At 40.7% G+C, this 7,010-nt stretch overlaps 1 non-coding gene across 1 annotated transcript; it reads right to left on the minus strand.

Moving 5' to 3' along the window:
* Positions 1–281: 281 nt before the first annotated feature.
* On the minus strand, positions 282–388 carry LOC124962516 (U6 spliceosomal RNA). Its single transcript, XR_007104523.1, has one exon. It is a non-coding gene; the product is annotated as a U6 spliceosomal RNA (small nuclear RNA).
* Between the last annotated feature and the right edge of the window lie 6,622 nt (positions 389–7,010).

A 7,010-nucleotide genomic window follows, 5' to 3' on the forward strand; every position in this document is an offset into this window, starting at 1 on the left:
TTGAGATTGGCTTATCTCACTTAGCATGATATTCTCCAGTTTCATCCATTTGCCTGCAAATGCCATAATTTTATCATTCTTTATGGCTGAGTAATATTCCATTGTACATATATACAACATTTTCTTTATCCATTCATCAATTGAAGGAAATCTAGGTTGGTTCCACAATCTGGCTATTGTGAATTGAGCAGCTATGAACATTGATGTGGCTGTATCTCTGTAATATACTGATTTTAAGTCCTTTGGGTATAGGCCAAGGAGTGGGATAGCTGGGTCAAATGAAAAATATGGAACGCTTCACGAATTTGCGTGTCATCCTTGCGCAGGGGCCATGCTAATCTTCTCTGTATCGTTCCAATTTTAGTATATGTGCTGCCGAAGCGAGCACATAAGCATATTCTTAATGTTTTTTTGTTTTGGTACTGGGGATTGACACCTTGGGTACTTTACTACAGAGCTATATCCCCAGTCCTTTTTTATTTTTACTTTTTTATTTCGAGACAGGGCCTCGGTAAATTGCCTAGGCTGGCCTCAAACTTGCTGAGGCTGGCCTTGAACTTGTGATCTTCCTGCCTTAGGCTCTGGAATTACTGGGATTCTAGGTGTGTGCCACCACACCTGGCCTCTTAACGTTTTTTAAAAAAAAACAAAACATGTTAATATAGATAAGGCACTGAAAAGCACTCTATATGTGTATGACTCTGGAAATTAACAGGACTAATTTAAAAAAATTTTTTTAGTTGTAGATGGACACAATACCTTTATTTATTTATTTATTTATTTATATTTTTATGCGGTGCTGAGAATGGAACCCAGTGCTCACTTTTGCTAGGCAAGCGCTCCACCACTGAACTGAGCCACAACTCCAGCCTGAGGACTAATATTTTGAAAGTGCTGAAAACATTTTACTACATGCTTTAATTTTATTTATTTATTTATTTATTTATTTATTTATTTATTTATTTATTTTTGGTGGTGCTGGGGACCAAACCCAGGGCCTCTCTCATATTAGGCAAGTGCTCTAACATTAAGCAATACCCCCAACCCCAATCTTGCTATATTTTTAATAACTAAACTGGCATGATAACGGCACAGGTATTCCAGAGGCAGTGTCAGGAAAGACCACACATTTCAATAACCCTTCATTGCTGACTATAGAGAATGGGGCAGATGATTGCTTAGGTCTGGCAGGAAGTTGTACTTAACACCAACCAAGACTCATCCTGGTTAATTATGTTTTCTGTCAACAAGCATGATGGAAAGTCATATCATAGGTAATATTAACTAATCCACAGATAATAATACAGAAGGGCCCTGCTTGCCTTAATACTTTTAAACTTATCTGTATCTAGGAGGAATATTCTTTCACTTAAGAGATACTTTACCAAGAAAACATCTGGAGTTTTTTTCCTTGTCAGTATCCTAAACTTCATTGTTTTAGGTGAGTAAAATAGAATACAGCCAGCTGCAATGGAATCGAGTGGGCTGTACTTCAATAATCTGAGAAATTTGATTATAGTCCAGATATTAGGTGAAAGTAAATAAATAACTGTTCTTTCTGTCAGGTGTGATATTGACATTAAGTTATAAGAACATGCCTATGTTTTAAGGGAGGTGTAATGAAATACATATGGGTAAATTCCTAGGATTAACAAAAACAATCCAGAGAGAAAAAGGGATAGTGTAATAAAATCTTGATAATTTTTAAATGTGGGATGAGTATATGATGCAGATTTATTGTTCTGTTATACCTTTTTTTTTTTTTTTTTTTTAGTACTGAGGAACAAATACAGGGGTCTCTATCACTAAACTACATTTTCAGCAACCCCCCTGTTTTTTTTTTTCCTTTGTCTTTCTTTCTTTCTTCCTTTCTTTCTTTCTTTTTAGGTACTGAAGATCAAACCTAAGGGCACTTAACCACTGACCCTCACCCCTAGTCCTTTTTATTTATTTATTTATTTTATGTGGTGCTGAGAATCAAACCCAGTGGCTCACACATGCCAGGCAAGTGCTCACCACTGAGTCATGACCTCAGTCCACCCCGAGTCCTTTTTATTTTTTATTTTGCACAGGCTGGCCTTGAACTTCCATTCTCTTCCCTCAGCCTCCTGAGTTGCTGGGATTATAAGCATGTGCCACCAGGTGCCACCTTATTATCCTATGTTTATGTAAATTTAAAATGTTTACATAGTAAAAAGTTTTTTAAAAAAACCCACAAATTCTAGTAATTTGTTTAGTAGTTTGCTTTTTTCATCTGCAGAATATGCATTTTTATCTATCTATTTATTTATTTATTTATTACAGTACTAGGGATCAAACCTTGGGCTTTACAGATGCTTGGCAAACATTCAGGCACTGAGCTACATCCCCAGTCCCATATCATGAATTTGATGGTAAGAATGCTGCTATATTTGGACCTGTCTGCTAAAAAGAGTGTTTCTCTAGCTCAGTAGTTGTCAAACTTGAGCCTGCAGTGGAGTCACCTGGAAGACTGGTGATTGCTAGGTCCCACACCCGGAATTTCTGATTTAATAGGTCTGCACAGGGGCCCAAGAATGTGTACTTCTAACAATCTCAGTTGATGTTGATGTGGTACAGGGATCATACTAAGAAATACTGTTTCAGCTAAACCATCTCTTCCAAACCATCCTGCCTCATATTTTTTCTGCAACCCATTCCATTTCTTTATTATTTTATATCAAGCCTGAACTTTACCTGGTTACATGGGCCAGTTTCTTATTTTACTTTATTTATCCTGTGATGATATACTGAGAGTCAAAATCTTGCAAATTTGGTAATTACAGCTTTTCACTATTTGATCCCGATTTACCTAGCTTTCTGATCTTTTCTTCCCATAGTTCTCTGACTCCAGCCATATCAAAATATCTGTCCTCAGCTAGGTATGGTGGTGCATGACTATAATCCCAGTGACTCTAGCAGGATTCCAAGTTCAAGGCCAACCTCAGCAATTTAGCAATACCTTGTCTCAAAATTTAAAAGGGTGGTGGAGCGGTGGGTGGTGCTAGGGATGTAACTCAGTGATAAAGTATCCCTGAAGTCAATCCCCAGCACCCCAGTATCAGAAAAAAAATCTGTCATCTAACAAATTATACATATTTCTACCTCAGTGCCTTTGTCCATGCTGTCATCCCATACTGGAATGCATTTGTCCATGCACATGGAGTAGCCAAGGTCCAGTCCAAATCCCTCCTTCTCCATGAATCTTCCTTGGCCACAGCATCCTTGATGATCCCCTATCACCACTCTGAAGTCCTCTCATTTTACATTAATTATACTCTATTCTGTAATCACTTTTACATTATTATTCATCTTATGTATGCTTTTTACCTCAAGGACTAAGCTCCTTGAGGGCAGGGACTATGCTTTAAACAGAACTTCTTTGCGTAGTCCACAGACTTTGGCTCAGAACTATGTACTCAATAGGCAATTTCATTTTCTTGAGAATAGAAGGGAAACACTTTTTTCTAAAAGTAAATAATGGGGTAGGAGGCTGGGGATGCAGTTCAGTTGTAGAGCATTTGCCTGGTATGCACAGGTCTGGATTCAGTCCCTAACACCACAATAAACAAATAAATAAAGCCAAAATGCAATGGAAGTTGAAGTCTATAGATGTAGAAGCATGAGGGGTGAATAAAATCCTAACATCTATTACCTCCAAGCAGTGCTATGAGAATAATTAATGTTTGTGCAGGTCTTTGAGATATTCAGATGAAAAGGACTTTAAAAGAGTTCAGAATTATGATGATGATTCCTATGGCTCTTTCAAAGCTTCTGACCCAATACCATAGCACCTGTCAGGTTTTCTCAGACTGAGAAGAGTCCTGGGTTAAGAGGTGACTTCCCAACACTTCTGGGGATATTCAGGGAATGTACACTTTAAAACAGAGCTGGAGATGGTAAAAATCGGAACAAAACAAACTCTGGACTCCCTGAGCAAAAGTGAAACCAAGATACTCCTTGTTGTCTTCCAGCAGGAAGTCGTTGGACTCTAGGACTGGCTGGCTGTGCCTGTCTTCTCCTCTCTTAGCCTCACTCATGGGCTTTCAGGCGTCAGGACCTATGCTGCACTTACCTGGTCCAGAAACTTTGTGCTCAAAGTGTGCAGCTCCAAGTGATTTTTGACCTGAGCATACAGATTTTGGTCTGAGGTTTACTCTTCATGATCTCTCTCTCTCTCTCTCTCTCTCTCTCTCTCTCTCTCTCTCTCTCTCTCTCTCTCTCTCCTCTCCCCTCCTCCTCCTTCTCTCTCTCTCTCTCTCTCTCTCTCTCTCTCTCTCTCTCGTCTCAGAATAACTCTAATGATTTCTTGATCACCAGTTGAAAATCTGTTGCGGCACAAGCTATAGAATATTTATGCGGAAATCTAAGCTCGACTCCATTTTCTTTGATACCAAGTTTCCTTTCCCTTTTTCTCTTTGCTTTCTTCCTACCTCCTGATTTTGGTTGACTTGGATTGGTACCACTTTAACAATAATTTATTAACTATAAAAAATGTCTTCTCTGAGTCTGAAGCTATGACTACCTATGTTACAAAGAAAGAAAAGAGTTCCAAAACTTTTTCAGGCCCAGGCAGACATAGATACAGTTATAATTAAGCAGTAAATCATGAGATGCTGTTAGAGCATGCTTCAGGTAGGTTGGAAAAAGTTGAATGTCCTCACCTGCCAGCACAAAATTAAAAATATTAAAAATATAAAAAAAGAAAGAAAGAAAAAGAAAAGTCAGCCAAGCTTACCCAGATGGGGCTTATATCTAGTACAATCATAAAGCCACTCCTGGTTTCTGTTTCCGGGAATGAAAAACCCAGCAGCCAAAGATCCAGGGTAACATTACATACCAAATGCTAATTCCCTCCTTAGCAGATCAGGTCAAGCCATTCCTGGTTTGCAAGGGGCAACTTTGGTTAGTCTAATGTGTGAGATCAGACATCCCCACGCTGCGATGACCGGCAGGACAAGAAAGTCTGCAATTTAACTGTAATAGCAACAACAAAATCACATGAAAAGACTCCATTCTTCCAGTCCCTAAACTCGAAGGTATAGTTTTCCTTTTTTTGGCAGCCGTTTTTGTGGCTTTAATTTAAGCACAAATAAAATGAACTTTTTTTTTTTTTTTCCTGCTGCCTGGCATTGGGATTGGTGACTGATGGCCATCTGGACTGGTCTTTCCACAATGGCCTTATGGTTCTTGGAGGAAATGTGAGAGATCGCAATACAGTAAGGTTTTTTCACATCAACAACCCTTCAAACCCTTAGATATTCTGGACCAGAGCTTCCAGAAGCCACTAGGCATCACTTTATCCTCTCCTCTCCTCTCTTCTCCTCCCCTCCTTCCCCTTCCTCCCCCCTCCCTCCCCTTCCCCTCCCCTCCCCCCTCCCCCTTTCCCTTCCTTTTCCCCTTCCTCCTCCTCTTCCTTCTCCTCCTCTTCCTCCTTTTTTCTTCTTCCTTTTGGTACTGGGCATTGAACCCAGGGACACGTAACCACTGAGTCACCTCCCCTGCCATTTTTATTTTGAGACAAGTTCTCACTAGGTTGCTCATGACCTTGCTAGAGTGCTAAGGTTGACCTCAAACCTGCCATCCTTTAGCTCCTGCCTTCCTAGTTGCTGGGCTCACAGTGCTCCATCATCCCACCTAGCATGTGCTTTGTTTTCTTATTGCTCCTCAAACCCATGATGGGCATCAAGATCTGGTCCCTGATTTTCTCCACGCCCTGTTGTCAATCCCCTAGTTTCCCACCAGTTAGGCTTAATTTTGATATATGAGTCTGACTGGTGCCAGATGAACTTCTTGATCCACTTTTTTATGATCCTGGGCTTCATGAGAAGTCTGAGGGCAGCCATGATGCCACATAGGAGATGACTGCCATCTCTGCAGCAGCACCAAGGAGGAGAATCTGCCATCAATTAGCCAAGTGCTCTGTCCTCACAGCACCTTGCTCTGGCTTCTGAGGCTCATAGTTGGCATTGGTCCTGCACAGGGATATTGATGTGGGCAGCCCTTGATCTAACTGAGGCTTCAGGAAAACAAGCAAACAAGCACGGCCCTGATTCTCCGTCTCTAGCTGCCTTTTCAGTATATACTTCTGTGGAAGAAAGAGGTCTCTCTCTTGGACAAACGTACACACATGATAACTTGATGATGGCACCTCCTCAAACCTCTCCCAGCACACATGGTGTGTGGCTCAGCTGTATTAGGGCCCATTAAGCAGGAAGAGGAGGTGCACTGAACCAGAGGCAAAATGGCATTTATAATAAGTTGTAATTGAATAATATTGCTACAGTCGGGAGCAGAGGCACACGCCTGTAATCCCAGCGGCTCAGGAGGCTGAGGCAGAGGATCACAAGTTCAAAACCAGACTCATCAACTTAGTGAGGCTCTAAACAACTTAGTGAGACCCTGTCTCAAAATAAAAAATAAAAGGCTGGGGATGTGGTTCAGTGGTTATGCCCCTGGGTTCAATCCCTGGTACAAAAAAAAAAAAAAGCATATATCAGATGCATTTAAAACAAAGCAAAACAAAACAAAACAAAACAAAACAAAAATATATATATATATTGCTATAGTTTGGATCTTGAATGTCCCCCAAAGGCCCATGTGTCATGTGTTTAAGGATTGGCTGTCAATCTGTCACTCTTAGGAGGTAGTGGAACCTTTAGAAAGTGGGGCTTAGTGGAGGGAAGTTAGGTCACTGGGGGCATGCACTTTTGTGTGTGTGTGTGTGTGTGTGTGCTGGGGATTGAACCCAAGTGCTTAACCACTGAGCCACATTCCCAGCCCTTTTTATTTTTTATTTTGAAACACAGCCTCACTAAGTTACTTAGGGCCTCACTAAGTTTCTGAGGCTGGCTTCAAACTTGTGATCCTCCTGCCTCAGCCTCCTGAGTCATTTGGAATTATAGACCTGTGCCAACAGGACTGGCTACTGGGGGCATGCTCTTAAAAGGGATTATAGGACTCCAGCCATTCTTTTTTTTTTTTTTTTTTTT

This window comes from Sciurus carolinensis, chromosome 12 (genome assembly GCF_902686445.1).
Source record: "Sciurus carolinensis chromosome 12, mSciCar1.2, whole genome shotgun sequence".
Lineage (NCBI taxonomy): Eukaryota > Metazoa > Chordata > Mammalia > Rodentia > Sciuridae > Sciurus > Sciurus carolinensis.